Here is a 24,124-nt window from a genome sequence, read left to right on the forward strand (position 1 = left end):
GACTTTCGATTAAAAGGTTATGATGTTCAGCAACATACAGGAACATAGGCTAGTGCAATAAATTTTTTTTATTTGGAAAGCAAATGAACTGTTTGTAGCATATTCAACAATTAGGGGCCCATTAGGATGGCGGGCGGACTTCAGTCTGCCTGCAATCCCTGCGGTGCTGGGACCAGCTGCCATACGTGTGGCAGTCCCGCACCGCTGATTAGGATGTGAACGCCACCCTGGCAGTCGCAGTCCGCATATTTGACATTATATTTGCTTACAACAGCACCCGCAGCAATGCCAAATTGACATGTTGTGCCTTCCCATGAACAATGTAGCAGGCACCGCGCGGTGCCTGCCACCTTGTGCATGGAAATGCAGAGGGGTACCATGGGTACCTCCCAAGTGCACCGCCCACCCCCCACTCCTCTGGGGGCCCGCAACGGCCCACAAAGCACATCCCTGCCAGCCGTTCCATGGTGGCATAGTGGAATTCTTTCATACAGCAAGCACTCTGCAGATGTCTTATTTCTTCTTACTCATCAGCCTCTGCCTTTAATTCACAGAAGAGGAACCCCCTTCCTTCCCTTTTAGCCAGACGCACCTGAAGGGTAGCAATATACATCATAGAGGGTTTTTTTTTTATTAGAAAAGTATGGGAGCTGTGATTGCAAAATTAAAGAAGATTGGGAATGTTATTCCCAATATACCCTGCCCACTTTAACCACTAGGTAATCCAAAAGCCATTGACTGGTAGAGGATACTTTGTTTTTTATTGTGTGGCATTATCTCTGCCCAGTCAGCACACTTGGAAGCTGCCCAACAAATACACAGGCCCCAATTGGGATCCAGAATGTAAATCATTGTGTACAAAATGCTGCATTGTAGCTCAGGCTCCTTCATAACACATACCTGGACCTCAGACAAGACCCGGTTAGCCAACATTATCCATGCCTCCCTTCACCCTTCTCACCCCCTTCCACCATTTCTACCTTACAACAGTCCCCTCCACACTTTTACCACAGCCTTCTGCACACTTTTATCAGCTTCTCAGACCCCAAGGTAAAGGAAATACCAAGCAGAATTACAGAATGCAAAAGAAAGAAGCAGACATAATGTATTTTTATTTGACTAGTACTTTCCGTACCCTTGAGAGGTCCAACGAGCAGATATGGTATAAACTTGGTTATGTTTAACTATCTTATGCTCTGAACTCATTCATAACATCAGGGACTATTTAAATAGAAAGAAACTGAACTGAATGAAAACACGATTGTTAGACCTGGCATCCTTGGCGTGGGTTTCCCCTGTATTTTTGCCTTTGCCTCCTGTGTTTTTACTGTGTGTTGGACTTCATTTTTGCTGGGAAAGATGCTTTGGGCACTTTGCCACTGCTGTTCAGTGCCAAAGTGCAATTGCTAAATCTGTAAGTTGTTATGATGGATGAGTGTTTCCATGATTGCTTTATTTGGTTTACTGTTAGGACCCTAGTGCAGTACACTATGTGTGCCTAGGGCCTGTAACCAAATGCTGCTAGTGGGCTTGCGGCACTGATTGTGCCACCTACACAAGCAGCTTTGCAGCAGGGTCTCAGGCCTGCCATTGCAGTGTATGTGTGCAATCTAGTACTGCCATGTCAACCTGGCAAGTGCATCCACTTGCCAGGCCCTGACCTTCCCTTTTCTTAAATGTGAGCAACCCCTAATGTAGGCCCAAGGTACCCCTGTGGGCAGGGTGAAGTAAATGTGAAAGGTAGGACATGTCCTGATGTGTGCGGCATATCCTGATAGTGAAATACTGCCAATTTCGGTTTTCACTATTGAAAGGCTATCTGTTCCATAGGCTAGAAGGGAGTTAATTTATAACATCGTATACCTGTATCTTCCCAGTGGGACAAAACAGAAAGATAAAGATTAGTATGCCTGAACATAGAATATAAATATGTATCTTTTAGTGGGGATGTTTTTTACATTTTGTGTTTGAAAATACCGCTTTAAGAAAGTAGGTATTTTCTTGCTTAGCCATCCAGTGTGCCTCTGTTAGGTTTGTGTATTGACTGTCTGAGCAACTTGGGGGGTGAGGTGTGTTCTACTTTTCCAAGGTGAGTCTGAGCTGAATAGACCTGGGCTGCATTCAGAGTAGGGGGGAGAGATTTCTTACACACCTGAATAGGCCTGGTATGCCTTGGAGAATGCTCTCTCCACCTCCTGCCAGGAAGCTGCAACGGAGAAGACAAAACTGGTTTTGGCTGGGCAAAGAGCTTCTCTGCCACCAGAGAACAAAGGAATTTGTGCTATGCAGAGAACCCTGATCTTTAGATTACTTCTGGGATTCAAGAGGAGCAGAGGTTATTTTAGAAGTGTATCCCCCTTACCCTGACTAGGAAGAAGGGTCCCTGCTTGAACAAAGGTGCGAACCATTGCTAATTAGAGACCCCCATTTCTAACAATGATATAGTCTGTCTTATTATTAAATCATTCTAATGAATGCCCCTGCTTTTCAAAGCCTGTCTGCTTCCCTGATCCCAGCTAATTGGTGCCTTAAGCAAGCTGCGTGAGTGCTGTAGGCCCTGTTGTACATTCTGAAGTTCATTTGGCTTTTTCCTTTCACAAAGGCTAATTTGGGGTTGATTGAATGCATTTACTGGCTTATTACTACCTGAATGCCTGTGCTTGCAGCTCCCAAGGGTGGCTCTCTTCATCTCTTTGCATTTAATTAGCCATGTGTTCTACACAGTTTGAACTTTATTTACACAGACCACACCATAGATGGCAAGTATTTGCTTGTGGAGCTGCGTCCAACCTCACACATTGCTTCTACATTGATAAGTAAGCACAGCTACACAATTGTTTATGACACACTTTCAGCCACATCCGCCCACCAAAACATTTCAAAGCAGCCAGACTGCACTCACACACTTCTGTCCATTAATGAGAATTTGAATCCTTAAGCAATATTTGTATCACTAATTTTTTCTTCAAGTTCATGCAAAGCCGTAGCAACAAACCTTATTAAAACCATTACTTTGGTCTTGGCGCACGACATAAAAAAACTCCCCAAACACGCTGCTTTGTTCAATATACGGTATTCCAAGGAATAGGCTGCTATTCCTCTGCAGTGTTGGTGCATCATTAGAAGTATGACGCACTGTATAAATTCAACCACAATACATTACAACATGCCTGAACAATACAGCACCGCAAGACCACAATAATGCCAATGCAGAGCTATTAACGCACCTGTGGTATGCGCTCTAGTCTATGAGCGTGTGCGCGATGACGCGTCACGCCATAGACTAGAGAGGAAGCGCACGCATGCGCACAGACAGCGAGGGGAAAGGCGCGAACGGGGAAAAGCGGCAGTTGGCGACCGGAGCGGTCATTGTTAGACGCTCGGCGCCTTTAGCTCTGAGAACATTGTTAAATAAAATAACCATCATTTATACACCAGCACCTGTTGCAGCTTGTGATTAAGGGGAGAAAGGAGAACATTACAGTGGCGACGAGGGTGGCATCTGAACACCACCAGGTGCAGGAGAAGATAACCAGACCCCCCTGCAAACCCCTACACGAGCCAGCAAGGCAGGATACCTTCAGGATGAGCTAAAGGCGTGGCAGCAGCGCAACAACAGGACACAGACCCTAATTCCTACTCAAAAGTCAGGTCAGTTCTGCCCAACATACCAGGGGCCCCCAGCTAGCACCCTGGCAACTAAGGGAGACACCCCCAAGCTAGAGGACGGGGGGGAGACCGAGCGAACCGCGAAAAGTGCGAGGGACAATACCCCAGGTAGCCCAAGGGGCCGAGGCGACACGGCAGAGAGTGAAGGGGCATCCGGTGAGCATACCCAACGAAGGGCCCAGGAGGGAGACCCTAGAGAGGACGTCAGAATGGCGAATCAAGCTTCTGCTCTGATGGCACCCGTCCCTTTCCTACCCAGACCAGGAGAACCCCAACTAAAATGGGAGGACTGGAAAGAATATTTTCTCAACTACATAGAGGCCCTCGGAGATGAGAATGAAGGGGAATATACACCAGAAAGGAAAAAGAGACTGTTGCTCCACAACTTAGGCCCAGAAGGGGTAAGGGTGTTCAAGAATCTAGTACCCAAAGAGAGAGGTGCAGCGGAGACAGATGTCTTTAAGAATGCACTGGACGACTTGGACAGCCACTACCGCCCGGCGGTTTGTGTCTCCATAGACCGCTATAATTTTCAACAAAGAAAACAAGAGGCGGGAGAATCTATCGATGACTATGTGGCGGCACTCCGACGCCTAGCTATCACATGCCGGTATGGGGCCCTGCAGGACGAATACATCAAAGATCAAATCGTGATGCATACCACCAGCAGAGCGGTCCAGGACAAGTTATGGGCGATGGACGAGACGTCCCTTAAGGAAGTGGTGGCGATGGTCAAGAAGGCAGAAATGTCTAAAAGAGGTGCCGACGCGGCAAAAAGGGAAGGTGGACCGAGGCAGATGATCAACAAGATTGATGAGGCGCCACAGTCCAGCAAGCCCAAAGGCAATTACGGAGACCAAAGGAAAGACACGAGAGGAATGGGAAAACAGGCGGCCCGCTCCAGTCCTGGTAACAAATTTGCTTGCTACAGATGTGGCAGTGCAGCGCACACGGCGCAGGACAGACGTTGCCCCGCGTTCCGCGCCCGGTGCTCATTCTGCGGACTGACCGGCCATTTTGAAAAGGTGTGCCGGAAGAAGGGTTCGAAATCCACCGTCAAGTGCATCGACTCCGCCACAGTAAACGTGAGTGAGGAAGAAGACCCAGAAGATGATGATCTGGTTCTGTGCATAGAGGATCAGGTACTGGATGTAGCAGGGAAGCGAAGAGATAAACCTCGCACGGACATGCTCATTGGGGGTGTGAAGGTACACGTGGCAGTCGATTCAGGGTCCCCCTGGACTATCGTGCAAAGATCGATATGGGAAGAGGACTTCGCACCGGTGGTGGGGCCCGACTTAATGCCGCCGGACATCAGACCCATATCGTACACAGAAAACTCCATCCCCCTGGTGGGGTGCCGGGACTTCGTGTTTGAGTTCAGAGGGAGGTCGGCCACCTGCACCCTATATGTGGCGGAGAAGGGTCCATCGGTGTTGGGTTGGAGAGATGCAGGAGACCTGGGCATCATACTCAATCCAGGAGGGAAGGAGCAGATACTGTTGACAGATGAATGGCCCCTCTCGAAGGAGGAGGACTGGAAAGCAGCATACCCCAAAGTCTTTGAGGGCACGGTCGGCAAATTGGACAAATTTGTACATAAAATAGTCCTTAAGGAGGGGGCAGTACCAGTTGTCCATAAGGTCCGAAACATACCCATATCCACGAGTGAAGCGGTGCAACAGGAATTGCTGAGATTGGAAGAGCAAGGCATCATCGAGCCAGTGGACAGCGCAGAATGGCTATCGCCTTTGGTGGTGGTCAAGAAGCCGAATGGTAAGGTCCGGCTCTGTGTGGACCTCAGAGAGCTCAACAAAAACCTTATTGTGGAGAGATTCCCGCTCCCGAGGATCGAGGAGATGCTGGCGAAGACAAAAGGCATAACACACTTCTCCACAATAGACCTCACGTCAGCATATTACCAAATAGAACTGCATCCTTCAAGTAGGAAGTACACGTCTTTTATAACACCTTTTGGTTGCTACCAATTCAGGAGAATGCCCTTTGGCTTGGCGTCCGCCGCGGCCGTTTTTCAGAAACTAATGCACAGACTGTTTAAGGACATCTCAGGGGTGCAGTATTTTCAAGATGACATTTTGGTGATGGGCTCCGACAAGGGAGAGCACGACAAGAAACTGCACCGAGTCCTGGGAGTGTTGCAAGGAAGAGGCTTAACAGCAGAATGGAGCAAATGTAGAATTGGGACTCACTCTGTGACCTACTTAGGACATGAAATTGGTACGCACGGCATCTCACCGAAAGAACAGAATGTGAAGGCGATAAGGGACGCGAAGGCCCCAGCAACCAAGGAGGAAGTGCGGTCATTCCTCGGAATGGCCGAGTATTACAGCAAGTTTGTCAGACACTTTGCTACTCGGACCTACAGGATGAGACAACTGATCAGAAACAATGCGAAATTCGAATGGGACACGGAGGCTCAATCCGAATTTGAGACAGTGAAGGACTGCATCAGCCAAGCAATCCCTCTGCAGGGGTATGTCCCCACCGGAAAGACCATAGTGACGACAGATGCGAGCGACAAGGGATTAGGGGCGGTGTTGGCGCAGGAAAGAGAAGATGGATCCAAGGAAACGATCAGCTTCGCGTCCCGTGCACTTTCCCCGACGGAGCAACGGTACAGCGTAATCGAGAAAGAGATGCTGGCGGTCACGTGGGCCCTCCACAGGTTTCGGCAGTTCATATGGGGCACGAGATTCAAACTGCAAACGGATCACAAGCCACTCATCAAGGTGTTAACATCCTCGGGCCATGACACCGCGACCCCAAGAATCGCCAAAATGACGTTGAAACTTCTGGACTACACCTACGACGTAGAATATCTCCCAGGCACGCAGAACAAGGTGGCTGATTTTCTCAGCCGGGCTGCCGCGATGGAAGAGGCGCCGGAGGAGGCCCCGGACAGGGAAGAGATGGTGGCCAGCATGGAGGATCATGAGATGTCGATTAGCGCGCAGGAATGGGAGGCGGCCTACGAGCTTGATGAGGAGAAGGTGGAAGTTAGGAAACACCTCACGTCGGGCTGGCCGGACAAAAAGAAGCTCAAGGAGGGGGTGCGACGATTCTATGAGATGAGAGAGGAATTGTCGCTGAGTGATTCGGGAATTTTCTTGTACAGAGGAGAACGTGTTGTGCCTCCAGTGACACTGATACCCAGGCTGTTGAAGCTGATGCATGAGGGACATTTGGGCATAGTGAAAACCAAGGCGTTGGTCAAGCAGATGTATTGGTGGCCAGGAATGGATGCCCACATAGAGAGACAAGTGCGGGAGTGTGGACAGTGTCAAGGAGCGGACAAAGTGCTCCGCCCGCTCAGACCTGCGTTGGGGAAGTTTGACACCCCGCAAGGCCCCTGGGAGGATGTGGCTATAGACATCCTGGGACCTGTCCTAGACAGCAGAGGGGTGAACAAATACATTTGTGTGATAATGGACAAGTATTCCAAATGGCCTGAAGTGGACATACAGGAGTCAATGGACACGGACACTATTTTGCGATTCCTGACATCAGTGTTCCTTCGTGAGGGCATACCCAAGTCCATTCTCAGTGACAATGGCCCTCAATTTGTGTCAGACAAGTGGGGACGATATATGAAAAGGAATGGAATTGAGGTGAAACACACGGCCGTTTATCACCCAGCAAGCAACGGCCAGGTAGAAAGGTTCAATAGAGTGCTCATGGGCTCCATTCAGGCAGCAATATCCCAAGGAAAGGACTGGGAAGCGGAAGTAATGAGCATGCTATGGGCCTACAGGATCACGCCCTCTGTGGTGGGGTACAGTCCGTTCCAAGTGCTGAGGGGACGGCATCCCTTCACCCGGGACAACGTGGCATGGAGGGAGAAGACCATCACCAGCAAGTGGTCCCCAGCGGTGGTGCAGCACAATTTGGAGAAGGCCCAGAAGATCTACGCAGCACACTATGACAAGCGACGCAACACAAAGGAAACAGTGCTGGAAGAAGGGGAATGGGTCAGGGTTAAACTCCCTACCCTACAAAAGAAAGGAGAAAGCAAGTTCAGCCGGCCCCTACGAGTTCAGGAGGTACGAGGAAGAGCGGCTCTTCTCAGTGACGGCAAGGTCTGGTCACAAGACCGCATGGCCAGAGTCAATAAAATAGTAGTTTGGCCCAAGTCTGAAGAAGACGAGAGACGGATGGACTCACAGGAAGAAAGACCCCTAGGGGGGCACAGCACCGGAGACGGTGGGGAAGGTGTAGGCGAGGACATTGAGATGGATGGCCTGGGAGCAAGGCCTACCGATGGAGATGGCGCACAGGTGAATGCAGAGCAGCGGGCTGATGAGAGAGGACATGAGAGGTCCCAAGGAGAGACAGAAGAGAGAGAGAACATGCCGGTAAGACACACCCGCAGCGGAAGGGCAGTCACTGTGCCCTCTCGCTATAGAGACTTTGTGATGGATGGACATTAGCGTGTGGAGCCACCTCCCCAGGTGTCCCACCATAGACTCTTACGCATGCTTTGGGACTCTTAACTTAATGAGTAAAACTGTTTTGTTGTTTATATAAAAGGGGGGAGATATGTGGTATGCGCTCTAGTCTATGAGCGTGTGCGCGATGACGCGTCACGCCATAGACTAGAGAGGAAGCGCACGCATGCGCACAGACAGCGAGGGGAAAGGCGCGAACGGGGAAAAGCGGCAGTTGGCGACCGGAGCGGTCATTGTTAGACGCTCGGCGCCTTTAGCTCTGAGAACATTGTTAAATAAAATAACCATCATTTATACACCAGCACCTGTTGCAGCTTGTGATTAAGGGGAGAAAGGAGAACATTACAGCACCCTACCCCTGCCTTCTATAAATGCACAGACTTTGCTTGGATTCGAATTCATGGTTGTGCTTTAAATTCCCATCTATATACAAATGCATGTTTGCACACATATCGGAATTCTGAGTTATACTGCAATTACCTTGTTCTGCAATTTTTTTCCTTTCTCATCACAGATACATGCAGGAAAAACCTGAGGAAATCAGGACAAAATGTTAAGACATAAGTACAGTAAGGGTATGGTAAACACTGAATTCACACACGTTAGGCTTCATTCAGAGATTGGAAATACAGGATAAGTAAATTATGTCTCCCATAAAGAGATACGCTACACTACAAATCTGGGACAAAAACGGATGTAAAGGCTCTGTGAGTCAGTAAGTACGGATCAGGTGAAGCTTGTTCTAGCAAGTGAGGAAGGCATCTCTGATCAAATTGCATTAGCTTAAATCATTCTTTTTCAACATTTCGCTACAACCACACACGGATCTCAAGAAGGGGACTAATTAGGTTGAAGTACATTTCAATAAACATATTAGCATATTCTTTCATTTCACAAGCTGAAGCACAATGACATCTCTCTCCGGGTCCTTCAAACTTTTGTTATCTGCAACATACTAAGATACATTCATTCCAGGATGTTCTCTCGCAGGTGCTCATTATTGCCTGCTCTGAGGCTTGTGTATCATACATATGTTTAATGCAAAATTCACCCTGATTGAAACGCTTGACTTAAAATATTGAGACCCCAAATTTTGGATGTAGTTCCCGAGATCCCCAAATGCTAGATAAAGCTTCAACTCCAACAGTAGCACCATGTATGTGAGGTATCATACGTGACAAAGATAGGGTAAGGAATATTTTCTTGTAATTTTCATATGGACAAAACCTTGTATTTACCAAGTGAAAACATGTGTGGCTACTTCATCACTAATGCCAAAGCAAAATAAATGTTTAACCAATTTACAATGCAAACACATGGATATTCAAAGTAGCCAGGCTGATGAGGGGTGTTACCCCGAAACCGGTCCCAGGATGCTTGTTTAAGGTTCAGGAAAAACCTGGCTTGGCAGTTCGGGCAGGACTGTTCCCATGAGGCACAGGGTCAAGACTGATTTGCATATAGCTGGGCCTGAACTGAGGTGGCTATGTGAGCTAAAGAACTATGATGGATTCAACCAAGATCTGTGACTAGGGGTGAGTGTCTGAAAAGTTTCAGCGCTCCACCCATCATCTTCTTGTGTTTGCTTTGTGCGCCTTAAGTTGGCAGGGTATGCACAGACGTGGGTCCCTTGCTCACTTTGCCACTGGATTCAAGCTAGCCTGGCTGGTGAAGGGTGTTATCCCGAACCTGGTCCCAGAATGCTTGCTTATGGTTCAGGGAAGACCTTGCTTAGCAGTTCGGCAGGAACATGAGGCACAGGAACAAGACTGATTCGCATATAACTGGGTCTGAACTGAGGTGGCGAAGTGAGCTGAAGAAAGATGGTGGATTCAACCCAGATGTGTGACTGGGGGTGTGTCTGAAAAGTTTCAGTGCTCCGTCCATCATCTTTTTGTGTTTGCTTTAAATAATTTACAAGCCAGTCAAAAACATGCAATTTTTAATTACTGGCCGGTGCCATAGAAGAGTGATTTATAATGAAAAAGGCAAATTTTAATCTCAAAGAAGCTCTTGTTTCTGTAGAAAGATTTTATGATTAATATCTAATGGGATAATAGAAAATACAGGTTTTTATATCCAATTTTAGTTTGATCCATTATATTTTCATTATATTTTCATTTCTGGCTGTGTGTTCTCGCTCTAAAATTAATATGAGTTAGGGAACTAGAAAAAGGAAACATTTTACTTTGAACATATTTTTACCTACATGCATGGAATGTTTTAAAAAAAAGAAAATAGTATGTCTATTTATCGATAATGAAATGTGAAAGGAATTTGATAAAGTGGATACTGCAAAAATATACCCAGCATGCAACTGCCTTGCGAAAAATCATCATGTAGTTGATGGATCTCTTTATTAAATCTTAGTTTGCTGGGTGATATGCAGCAAAATGCTTGAGGTAAAACTATACTTCAAAGATAATATTTGCCATCACAGGCTGTTAGAAATGGGCCTTCTTGTTGGCATGGGTATGAGCCTAAGCCAGGCAGAACCCACCATACTAGTCAGGGCAGGTAAGTTACACACCAAAGATAAGTTGTGTCCACCCTTTGGTAGCTTGACGCAGAGCAGGGAATCTTATCGTCAGAACCAATATGTAAAGCGTTTGCACAACACACACACACACCAGTAACACAATTAATGCACTACAAAAGAGACTCCACATCAGATTGTATAAAAATATATATGCTATATTATACATAACACAAGACCAAAGTGACAAGAATCATGAATGTTATGCAGTCACTTATATAGACCTTGCTAACGTGAACAACGCATGGCAAACACAACAAATATCAGTGATTAATCAGGGCATGTGATGCACATCACACTATGAAAATGCACATGAATAGCCACATTAGTGCATTGCACTGTAAAGAAAGTTAGATGACGCACATATATCACCAAGTCACTATAAACACATAGGGTCCAGCTCACCTGCACTCCTATTAAACTCTATTTGGTAATCAGGTTCCAAACGTAGGGCATAGCAGCACATGCAGGCCTATTACACTGCCTCCGGTAATGGATTGAAAGTGTGCTGTAACTTGTACTCAAGATCAGGGACTTCGTTGTGGTCTTCACCCGACCAGTATAGAGCGGTGCCCAGCAATTGGAAAGCACCCAGTACCTCTGGACATATGCAAGTTTAAAACTTCTCATTAATTGAATGAAATAAACATCACATCCGGAAGCGCTTTCACTACCTTTGTAATCTCTATGGTACTTTCTGTAACCCTGTTGAAGAGGTCACAGTACTTTTTGGGGAGGCGGCCCTATGCCGCTTGCAGGGAATCTTGTATGGAGATTTCACCATGTAGCGTTGTGATAGACCAATGCCCTCAACTTGGGCCGTGGACTCCCTCCTTGGTCGTCACCTACCCAGTCGCTCTTCAGACAGACTTTCTTTCGTCTCTACGGTTCTCTCTTCCCTTATCCTCACTTTCCCTCCTCCCACACCCACCCTACTTTTTCGCTCCTCTCTCTCCTCCCCTTATGTATTGCTGATTGTTTTGATATAATGTTTACTTGTTTGATCTTTTCCTGATATATTGTTGAACCACATTGTTGCACTTCCTTTCGTCTCTCCTGCAGTCTCCTACCGTATCCGCCCTCTATTTATGTCTATCCTTCCCTCCTCTCTCAATGTATTGAGACTGAACTATTTTGTCTGATGCCCGATGGAGCTACTTGGTTTAGCTATAGGGGAGATGGGCCGTGGATTCCCTCCTTGGTCGTCACCTACGCAGTCGGTCTTTAGACAGACTTCTTTTCGTCTCTCCTTATTGTCTCGTCCCTAGCTCCTATCCCCTCTCCCCCGAATCTCTCCCCTTGCCTGCTACTCTGCCTACCCCCTGTCCTTTGTGCCCTTTGACTAAGCACTCCTTCTCCCCTTGTTGGGGAAAGATCCAATATTTACACTCTGGAGTCTCAGCGAACCCGCTGAGTGAGTCCACCGCGCCAAGGGAGCCACTCACACTTGAGGTTTGGTATGGCACCCCTTGCCAAAGCACTCCCTCTCCCCTTTCTGGGGAAGTTTCCAGTATGTAGGCCTTGGAGTCTCAGAGACCACTCTCAGAGAGTCCACTGCACAAAGGGAGCCTCTCGCAACAGAGTTAGGGAAGTGATACCACTTCCCCTGGGATCACAGCTTTCTGGACTTTGGACGTTTGCCTTGACTCGTCTACCGGTTTGTGTCCCCGTCACACTTCCCCTCCTCTTCCCATGCTGTGTCTCTCACCCTACCCTCCTCTTTCCCGCCTTCATTATCTGTCTACTTCCCCTGCTCCAACCCCCCCTCCCCTGATTCTCTCACCTTGCCTGCTTTTCCCCTTTCGTATTTGTGCTTATTGTTTATCTCGACCTTACAAGTTACTATGTGGCCATGCTGTACGAACTATGTAACCTTTGTAACGATTTAACCTGTAACTATGATCTGATGCTCATGTAAAGTGCTCTGATACCTCCGGGTCTAGCCAGCGCTATATAAAGCTTTTTAAAATAAAAAAAAAACTTCATTTCACGGAGGGAAAGTCACAAGTTTAAAAGCATGGTAGAGACCTAATTGGGTCCCTCGCATCCATCTCCCAACTCCAGCTGCCTGTGAACTTGCAGTGCATCTTGTGGGATAATGTACATTCCAGCTGCGGTGCCGCTGGGGTGACAGTGGCGTCATGTGGCTGTCTTTGGCACACTGCACTTATCGGCGGCCCTCAGAGCGTTGGCAACTCCGGGCGTTCCCGGATACGGGTCTACCCAAACCTGATGCTGCTTGGATCAATCAATCAATCAATCAATCAATCATGGCATTTGTATAGCGCGCTACTCACCCGGAAGGGTCTCAAGGCGCTCGGGGAGAGGGGTCCGTCACTGCTCGAACAGCCAGGTCTTGAGCTGCTTCCTGAAGGAATGATGGTCTTGGGTCAGCCAAAGGTGGATGGGGAGGGCGTTCCAAGTCTTGGCTGTCAGGTAGGAGAAGGACCTACCTCCGGCGGTGGTTCTGCGGATGCGGGGTACGGCGGCGAGGGCGTGGTTGGTCGATCGTAGCTGGCGGGTGGGAGTGTAGAAGGTCAGGCGGTCGTTGAGGTACTTGGGGCCCAGGTCGTGGAGAGCCTTGTGTGCGTGGGTGAGGAGCCTGAACGTGATTCTCTTGCTGACGGGGAGCCAGTGCAGGTCTCTCAGGTGGCCGGAGATGTGGCTGTGTCGGGGGATGTCCAAGATGAGTCGTGCGGAGGCGTTCTGGATGCGTTGGAGTCTTTTTTGAAGTTTGGCTGTGGTTCCGGCGTAAAGGGTGTTCCCGTAGTTCAGTCGGCTGGTGACGAGTGCCTGGGTGACGGTCTTCCTGGTTTCGATGGGGATCCATCGGAAGATCTTGCGGAGCATGCGCAGGGTGTTGAAGCATGATGAGGAGACGTCGTTGACTTGTCTGGTCATCGAGAGGGAGGAGTCAAGGATGAAGCCCAGGTTGATTGCGTGGACCGTTGTCTTGGGCGTGGTGCCTAGGAGTCGTCCCAAGCGGAGGGCGATGATCCCAGGATGAGGACTTCTGTCTTGTCTGAGTTCAGTTTCAGGCGGCTGCTCTTCATCCACTCGGCGACGTCTTTCATCCCTTCGTGTAGGCTGGCTCTGGCGGTGGCGGGGTCGTTGGTGAGGGAGAGGATCAGCTGGGTATCGTCGGCGTAGGAGATGATGTTGAGGTTGTGTTGGCGTGCAATGGCTGCGAGGGGGCTCATGTAGACGTTGAAGAGGGTTGGGCTGAGTGATGATCCTTGTGGTACGCCGCAGGTGACTTCGGTGGCCTCAGATCTGAACGGGGGGAGGCGGACTCTCTGTGTTCTTCCGGCAAGGAACGAGATGATCCACTCCAGTGCCTTCTCTTGGATTCCGATGTTGCTGAGGCGCTGCACTAGGGTGCGGTGGCAGACGGTGTCGAACGCTGCAGAGAGGTCTAGGAGGATGAGGGCCGCTGTTTCCCCGTTGTCGAGCAGGGATCTGTTGTCATCGATGGCTGCGATCAGGGCAGTCTCGGTGCTGTGGTTGGCTCGAAAACCAGACTGCGAGGGGTCGAGGGATCCGTTCGTCTCGAGGAAGGGGGGGAGCTGTCTGTTGACGGTTTTCTTGATGACTTTGGCGGGAAAAGGGAGGAGCGAGATGGGGAGGAAGTTCTTGAGGTCGGTGGGGTCCGCTGTTGGTTTCTTCAGTAGGGCGCTGAGCTCGGCGTGCTTCCAGCTCTCCGGGAAGGTGGCGGTGTGGAAGGAAGTGTTGATGATGTCCCAGAGTTGGGGTGCGATGATGGCGTCGGCCTTGTTGAAGACGTGGTGGGGGCAGGGGTCGTTTGGGGATCCGGAGTGGATAGTGTTCATCGTGCGGGTGGTGTCTTCGGTGCTGACTGGGGTCCAGTTGCAGAGGGTGGTGGTGGCGGGCGTTGGTTCGGTGGTTGGGTGCGAGGACGGTGCGCCGAAGCTGTTGTGTATGTCGGCGATCTTGCGGTGGAAGAACGAGGCGAGTGAGTCGCAGAGGTCTTGCGAGGGAGTGATGTCGTTGTTTCCGGCGCTGGGGTTGGAGAACTCTTTGACGATGCTGAAGAGTTCCTTGCTGTCGTGGGCGTTGTTGTCCAGTCGTTCTTTGAGTGCTGTCTTCTTGGTGGCCCGGATCAGTTGGTGGTGCTTGCGGGTGGCGTGCTTGAGGGCGGTCCTGTTGTCTGTGGTCTGGTCGTGGCGCCAGGCTTTCTCGAGGGTGTGGCAGTTTTTCTTGGAGTCCTTGAGTTCATCAGTGAACCAGGGGGTTTTCTTGCTGCCGGGTCTGCTGGGAGGGTTCTTTCGTGGGGCGAGATCATCGGCGCAGGCGGTCAGCTACTCTGTGAGGTTGCTGGCTGCTTCGTTGGGGTCCGTTGTGCTGGTGGGGGGGTTCTGGCTGAGGGAGGCGGTGAGCTGCTCGGCGGTGATCTTGCTCCAGCTCCGACGAGGAACCTGTTGCGGGTGGTGGTGGGTCGTGGTTCTTCTGAAGCTGAAGTGGACACAGCTGTGGTCGATCCAATGAAGTCCGGTGGAGTGGCTGAAGGAGATGTGCTTGCTGGAAGACAAGACGGGGTCTAGCGTGTGGCCGGCGTAGTGGGTGGAGGTGTTCAGCAGTTGATTGAGTCCGAGGTTGGCGAGGTTGTCCAGCAGGGTGGTGGTGTTGCTGTCATTGTTGTTCTCCAGCTGGAAGTTGAGGTCCCCTAGGAGGATGTAGTCAGCGGAGGGGAGGCCGTGCGGGCTGATGAATTCTGCGATGTCTTCGCTGAATCGTGTGCGTGGTCCCGGGGATCTGTAGATGAGGGTGCCTCTGAGGGTCGTCTTGCGGTCGGTGTGTATCTGGAAGTGGAGGTGTTCAGCGGCGGTGAAGGTGTCGTCAGAGTTGGTCGAGATGCGGATGGTGTTCTTGTGAACGATGGCGATGCCTCCTCCCGTCTGGTTGGCACGGTCCCTCCGGGTGATCTTGTATCCGTCTGTGATGGCTATTGCGATGTCAGGCGCTGAGGAGGCGTTCATCCAGGTTTCCGTGAGGAAGGCGACGTCTGGTGCTGTTGTGTCAAGCAGGTTCCAGAGTTCAACGGCGTGCCTGTGTATGGAGTGGGTGTTGAGCAGGATGCACTTGAGGTGGTTGTTGCTGGGGCTCGGCTTGGCGGGAGTGGTGCAGGTCCGGAGGCAGGTGAACTTGCAGGCTTGCAGGTGAAGGGTCCGTGGGTGCGTTTCGGGGTGGCTCGGTAGCAGGCGGGGTTCCGGCCGGCGTTGAGTGCGTTGAGGTTGGTGGCATCGTAGGTCCGTCGTGTGGGCTGGCATCTTCGGGGGCCAGGGGTCCTGGCGCTGGGCGCGGTCCAGGCGCAAACGGGCGCAGACGGGCTTGCCTTCGGCGCGCCTTCGGCGCACAATCGGCACACCCGCTGCGTGCATCCGCTGCGCGTTCGCTCTCGGGGCGACATAAGAGGGAAGGAGGGGAGAAGGGGTCAGCTGGGAGGTGGGAGGGAAGAAGCCAATGGTTGTGGGGGGGGCGGGAGGCAGCGGCGGGAAAAAAACGGGGCTGAGGAGCCCGGCGGCGTAGCAGGAAGACTCACTCACTCACTCACTCGGGGGTACAGAAAAAAAGAGAAGGGGGCTGGCAGGCACACGGGGCACACAATCAAGGTGCAGGCAGTCCAGGCGGCGCTCGTGCAGGGTGGGAGAGCGCCGATCTGGAGGAAGGAGCAGGCGGCAAGAAGACTGGCAGGCGGGGCTGCAGTGGTGGGGAAGTGACCTACCCGAGGGTCAAGGATCCTCCCCATTACCTTGGCAACACTCTCCAGCTGCACAACGATGAGAATGCTCCTGGCGCTGTGGGGAAATGAACTGTTTCTCTCCATGTTGGAGGGTTCTCAAGGGGACACTGGCTCATCAGAGCATGAGACCTTGTGGCGGTAAGTATGGATTTCTCGCAGAGCGGGCACCGGCACTCAATTCCCAGCTGAGCCCAGTCAGTGTGGCAGTGCAGGCAGTGTGACATACGTTTAAGCACGTAACTCTTGGTCCTTGCAGATCAGGCACACCAGAAAGCGCTCAGAACGCGCTTGACACACACTTCCTCTGAAAGGTGAAAGCGCTCGGCATGCACTGGCTTACTTAATTCCTCAAATGTCCCAAAGGAGCAGGGAGGGGGCAAGCAACCCAATCACTGGAGAGCACTGGGGGTGGACAGCGCCATAGTAGGCAGGCGCACCGGCAGAACATAACACGTAGTTCTAATGGCGATGTTTGGGAACAGAGTCAGGGAGCTGCTGGCAGCAGGCAACAGCAGAGAAGCAATCCCGTGAGTCCGTTATGCCACCCAGCAAGTAGAAGGTAGCAGGGCAACAGCAGAAGAGCAGTCCAGATGAGTCCTTTTAGCAGGGCATGAGTCCTTCTGACAGAGGTGCAGTTCCAGTTCCAAAATGCTCTAACAATCATGGGTTCGGAGCCCCTGTACTTATACTCAAAACTGTCTTTGATCTGGGGTGACTTGAAAAGAAAACCTTACAAGAGCACAAAACTCCTTTTTGACCCCAGCCCTGGCTCCAGACATCAGTAGAGGGTAAGTCAGCCAATTGTATGAGTGTAGGACACAGCCTATACAAATCTAATTGTGCCCCACCTCCCTCCCTATCAGCCCAGAAAGACTATCAATATGCAGATGTAACCCTGTCACTCCCAACCTTTCCTATGAGATGGTTATCTGTTAAGTATGAAACAAATAACAGAAACAAACTGGGGGTCTATATAGGAGCTAGCCGTACTCCCAAAAATGCACAAACTCCTATGTAAGTAAGTTGGTGCTCAAGGAGCTAGATAAACCTTGCTCCCTCTCAGAGTGACAAAAAACAACCTTTATAATTGGACCCACTACGATTGTTGATCAGACCCATACAGAGAAATACTGGATTCCCATCAAAGTCAATTGTAGATCAAATGTTCTCATTTGGTCATCCGAATAGGGATGGTATGTCTCTTGATCACCGAGACTAATCCATAACCCATACTCATCTGGGTCACATCCTCAATCGCCGTGGAGACCATGAGCTAATGATCGTGATGGGATTAAGTGCAGTGCAAAAACAATAAAGTGTTGTGAGTTAAAAAAGGGTAGAGGATCAATAAGGAAAACTTTAATAGAAATTGTCCTCTCCCTCAATAAAAACAAGAACAGTGCAAAGAAAGCAGTCTAACCATATAACTGCATATATAGGGCCAACATGCTTCAGCCAGAAGGGAAAAGATCCCGCGGCTTTCTTCAGGGCCACAGTCCTTAACAATTTGCTACTGCATAACAACAGTGAAAAATAAATCAATTAAAGGATATGTATGTGTAATCCAAACTTCATGTTCCTCTGTAACAATCGGTGTCTCTTACATCTGTTCAGAAAAATCAGAGCACAACGTGAGTCCTAATCATAGGATGAAATCTGGCAAAGATCCTAAATAGGTGACCATAGTAATTATATTACTCTTACTCACCCGTATGGTGCAGGGAGTATACCTCACCTCTCCTGGAACCTTGCTCAGGATAAAGGAGGCCCCGCTCTGTAGAAGGTAAGGAAGTGATATTAAAGGGAGCAATAGGCCAAAATACCCTGTCCCTCCCCTTAGTCCTCAGTCTGTTCCCTCACATATTCAGACCTCCCAGAGCTTGCAAAAAGTCTTTGATCAAAGAAACAGGTCCTATTCCCAGGACAAATCCCCGGTCTCTCACTCGCCATCTGTAGTCATTAGAGGGCTATATATAACTCTCTTGTCAAACTCCAAACTGAGTATCACTCAACCACCTAGCTTAGGTATAACCACAGCCAGACCTAACCCTCTAGACTCAGCTCTCATCCAAATGCAACACGCCCTAACACCAACCTGTCCGTCGTTGCCTCGTTGTAGGAAGCTGAGCTCAGGGGGAGGCAACGTGGACTCTGCTTTGGCTGTATATAAAGGGGAGGAGCGAGGTAGAGGTGGAGCATTCATTTATGCGGTGCTTTCACTTACTTAATGTCCATGATGTATTCCTCACCTTGGCTAAAAAAGCCGCTGTAAACAATACTTCAAAACACTTCTCCCACTCGCTTGGTCACCGGTTTAATCATTATCAGGCTTGATCAAAGAAGCGAGCGTACACTCGCGAGAGTTTGTGTAAAAACTACAAGATGACATCATCATTCCACATCCCGTAGTTTGTGAGCATACAACCTAGCCTGCCGAGGCTTTCAGTCTAAAAGCAACATCTCGGTCAATCCCAAAAGTAGTTGGTCAAAGCCACTCGTTGTATGCACATCAAATCTGAAATAGTCTATAGCATTGGCATTTTTGGACCTTCGCGTAATCACATGAGATTACGAAAGAAAAACCAAGTCATATTTAACTAGTGCTTATACCTTTCTCCTATGGTTTAGGAGGTCCCAAATAGATAGAATGATGTAAATGCAATAACAAGAGATGAATATTGGCGTTATGGCTACCAATATCTCTCGCGCGATGTAAACACTACAACATAACTTCATCACCGCCATCTTAGTAGTTTAGTTCGTATACAGAAGTAATAGTGCTTTATTAACAGGCGCTTCTGTCGAACAAACGATCTTGTTATAAACTAACTGTGCTCTTTCATACCTCAAGGGTTTAAATAATACAATGCAAGCCCTGAACTGAAATAAACCCAAGGGGTGCCCGTGTTTGCTTTATAGTCCCATCGTGATAAACGATCTCAATAATCAGGAGTGTTAGTAGTGGCCCATGTCTAATTCACTTAATCCAACATGCCCACCTGATTTGTTCTTATCTCCTCCTCGGGGGTGAAATTTACACAAGAGGGGGAATGGACCACAACGCTCTCTTCTATTATTCGAGGGGTAACATTATTCCCTCAATGGTGTGGTCCATCAATCATCCTTCATAAATGGGCACTACAACGGTGGTGGTCCCTAAGGGATTAGTTAAGGGCCACCCAGGGTATCTCATCATTGAGGCCCATGGTAGCTGTCGATAATTTATAAACCCATTTTTGTTCCTTCAGAAAAAGGAACCTGGAAACATCGCCTATGTGGGACGGAATGTGTGGTTTCTCTAAGACGGTCCATGTGAACTCTGTCTCCTGGTGGTTGAACTCTACGAAGTGTTTGGATAATTTGGACACCGTTTTCTTGCACCTGAATACACTTTTGTGCTCAAGCATTCTAATTCGTACCTTGCGGGTGGTCATGCCAACATATTTAATGTTGCAAGGGCAGGTGAGCTGGTAAATAACATGGGTGCTATTACAGTTAGTAAATTGTTTTTGCACCCATGGACGGTCTGTACCTATATCTACTTGTAGAGAACGGGCTGTCTGTGGGCAAACTGAGCAAGCCCCACAGGGATGGTGCCCTGTCACTGCTGGAAGATCCCACAAAGTCCCGATATCTCTTTTTGGTATATCTTTAGGACGAGTGTGCACCAACCTGTCACATAGACTAGTCGACCTTTTAAAGGCAAACAAAGGGGGCTCGATTTTGTCGTTGCTAGCATTCAAGAGCCTCCAATGTCGTCTTACTATCTGCTGTATTCGGTTAGACCTGGTGTTAAAGGTGCTAACGAAGGTGATGCTCTCTAGCGGTGGTTTCTCCACCGGAGGATCAAGGAGAGCTAATCGGTTATTATTTGTTGCTCGTTTGAGAGAACTTTTAATCAGTCTTTTCGGGTATTGTTTTGTAGTAAGTTGGAGGCACAATTCCTCTGCATATTTGGAGAAGGTCTCCTTTTCTGAGCAATTGCGCCTAACTCGGAGAAATTGCCCATAGGGCAAATTATCTCTGAGGGCTTTGGGGTGCTGACTCCTATACAGTAAGAGGGAGTTTCTGGCCAGGGGTTTGCGAAATAATTCGCTTTCCAGACCAGTCTCGGTGGCATAAATAGAGAGATCTAGGAAGGAAATCCTTTCTCTATCAATCTCCACTGTAAACCGCAAGTATTGATTTTGCATATTCAGCCACTGGTGGAATAAAAGGATCGACTCCCGATCCCCCCTCCAGACCACCAGGATATCGTCTATATACCTCTTCCACCACTTAATGTAAGGGTGGAAGAGATTAGTTGGTGTCAAGACGTGCTGTTGTTCAAACGTATGGACATACAAATTCGCCAAACTTGGGGCGAAAATGCTGCAGGGCGAAAATGCTGCCCATACTGGTCCCCGAGGTCTGGAGGTAAACAGTGTCCTCATATCTGAAGAAATTGTCCTTCATAGCTATCTTGGCAAGGGCCATTATGAAGGAGACTGGGGTGATGGAAACCAAGGCAGTTTGGCTTCATATGATCCGGATGGTGTCCAGGGTCTCGTCTTGAGGAATTGACGTGTACAACGACTCGACGTCGAACGAGACCAGATAGTCTGTCTCGGTGTTGTACTTGATATCAGGTATGGCTCGCAAGACATCTGTAGTTTCTTTTAAATATGTGGGCATGGTTTGGACAATAGGTCTCAAAAAATGGTCCACGAATGCAGACAAAGGCTCTAAAAGGGAGCCTTGCCCTGATATAATTGGTTTCCCAGGAGGTGGTCTCTGGGCCTTATGCACTTTAGGTAAAGTGTAAAAGTACGGCATCGTGGGATGTGGAGTCACTAGAAACAATGCCTCATGGTTAGTGATCCAGCCTTCACCTAGAGCTTCTTCTACCAAAGTCTTGATCTCATTGGACAGCCTCCCTGTGGGGTCCACCAATAAGGGTTCATAAGATGTTAGAACACTTAGTTGTCTTAGGCACTCAGCTCTGTAGTCGTTGGTATTCTGTATCACGATCGAGCCCCCCTTGTCCCCGGGCTTGATCGTGATTGAGCAGTCCTGTGTGAGGGCCTGCAGGGCTTGGTGTTCCACCCTGGACAAGTTGGTAAAGTCATTTTTTGAGGTGTTCCACAACCTGTCAATGTCATCCCTCACTGCCTGTTCAAAAGTAGCTACCTGTGGTGGTATCTGATGGACTGGAGGTAAAAAGGTAGACTTCTTTTTAAGGCCAGTGTTCTCATTAGTAGAGGGTTCTACTGTAGTGTCTTTGTCAAGAAAAAAGTACCGTAACAGAAGCTTGCGAAAAAACTGTGCAAGTTCCACTTGTGTTTGAAAGGGATCTCCGTTGTTAGTGATCACATAACCTAGCCCTTTATTGAGAACAGACTCTTCCTGGTCGGTCAATGTTTTACTGCTCAGATTCACTACCAGGCTAGGTGTTACTCGTTCCCTGTCTGGGCAGGGTTCCTCCTGGTCTGTTAAGTATGAACAGAGTGTAGGTGTAAAGGAGGTCCATGCATTTATTGCAGTCAGGATGCAAAGCACATAGAGTTATAAGCACAGAGAAATGCCCAATTTTCTAAAAGTAAAAGACACACAATTGAAGCATGGAATGCAGAACGAATCATAACATTCACCCCCAGTCAAGAGATCTGGGTTAAATCCATCATTCTTTTGCTCACCATACCACCCCAGTTTAGACCTGGCCATATGCAAATCAGTCTTGACCCTGTGCCTCATGGGAACAGTCCGGCGTGAACTGCAAAGCCAGGTCCTCCCGAGACCCGAAACAAGCATCCTAGGACCAGTTTCAGGGTTTCATACCTCATCCGCCATGATAGCTTGAATCCAGTGGCACAGTGATTCTGGGACCCACTCCTTGGCACACCCGGCACACTTAGGGTGAGAAAGTAAAAGACACACAATTGACAGATGGAATGCAGAACAAATCAAAACATTCACCCCAGTCAAGAGATCTGGGTTAAATCCATCATTCTTTTGCTCACCATGCCACCCCAGTTTAGACCTGGCCACATGCAAATCAGTCTTGACCCTGTGCCTCATGGGAACAGTCCAGCCCGAACTGCCAAACCAGGTCCTCCCTGGACCAAAAAGAAGCATCCTTGGACCAGTTTCAGTGTTTCTCCCCTCATCAGCCAGGATAGCTTGAATCCAATGGCACAGCGAGCCCGGGACCCACGTCTGGCCATTACCGGCACTCTTAGGGTGAGAAAGCAAAAGACACACAATAGATGGACGGAATGCAGAACAAAATCAAAATATTCACCCACATTCACCCCCAGTCAAGAGATCTGGGTTAAATCCATCATTCTTTTGCTCACCATACCATTCCAGTTTAGACCTGGCCATATGTAAATCCACCTTGACCCTGTTCCTCATGGGAACAGTCCAGCCTGAACTGCGAAGCCAGGTCCTCCCTAGACTGGAAACAACCATCCTAGGACAAATGTTGGGGTTTCACCTCTCATCAGCCAGGATAGCTTGAATCCAGTGGCACAGTGAGCCTCGGACCCACATCAGGGCATATACGATGCACTTAGGGCGAGAAAGTAAAAGACACAATTGATGGACGGGATGCAGAACAAATCAAAACATTCACCCCCAGTCAAGAGATCTGGGTTAAATCCATCATTTCTTTGCTCACCATGCCACCCCAGTTTAGACATGGCCATATGAAAATCAGTATTGACGATGTGTCTCATGGGAACAGTCCAGCCTGAACTGCCAAGCCAGGTCTTTCCTGAACTGGAAACACGCATCCTGGGACCAGTTTCAGTGTAACATCCCTCATCAGCCAGGCTAGCTTGAAACCAGTGGTAAAGTGAGAAAGGGACCCACATCTCGGCATACTCTGCCAACTTAGGCTGAACAAAGCAAACACAAGGAGAAGATAGGCGTAGCGCTGAAACATTTCAGACACTCACCCCTAGTCACAGATCTTGGTTGAATCCATCATCGTTCTTTAGCTCACTTCGCCACCTCAGTCCAGACCCAGCAATATGCAAATCTGTCTTGACCCTGTGCCTCATGGGAACAGTCCAGCCCGAACTGCCAAGCCAGGTCTCCCTGAACTGGAAACAAGCATCCTGGGACCGGTTTTGGGGTAGCACGCCTCATCAGCCAGGCTACCTTGAATGCAGTGGAAAAGTGAGCAAGGGACCCACGTCTGGGCATACCCTGCCAACTTAGGGTGAACAAAGAAAAACACAAGGAGATGATGGATGGAGAAATTAAACTTTTCAGACACTCACCACCAGGCACATTGCAAAAAAGGGTCAGTTTTCGTTGGAAAAATGTAATGTGTCCACATTGCGTTTTAGGCTGTTTCCTGTCATGGGTACTAGGCCTACCCACACAACTGGGGTACCATTTTTATCGGGAGACTTTGGGAAATGTTGAATGGCTGGAAGTTTGTGGCTCCCCACAGGTTCCAGAACTTTCCATCACAGAAATATGAGGAAAAATCGACAACTTTGAGGTATGCAAGGGATTCTGGGTTACAGACCCTAATGAGAGCCACACAAGTCAACCCATCCTGGATTCCCCTGGGTATCTAGTTTTCAAAGATGTATAGGTTTGCTACGTTTCCCTAGGTGCCAGCTCAGCTAGGCTCCAAAATCCACAGCGAGGCACATTGCATGAAAAGGGTCAGTTTGCACTAGAAAAATATGATGTGTC

This window comes from Lissotriton helveticus, chromosome 8 (assembly GCF_964261635.1).
Source record: "Lissotriton helveticus chromosome 8, aLisHel1.1, whole genome shotgun sequence".
Lineage (NCBI taxonomy): Eukaryota > Metazoa > Chordata > Amphibia > Caudata > Salamandridae > Lissotriton > Lissotriton helveticus.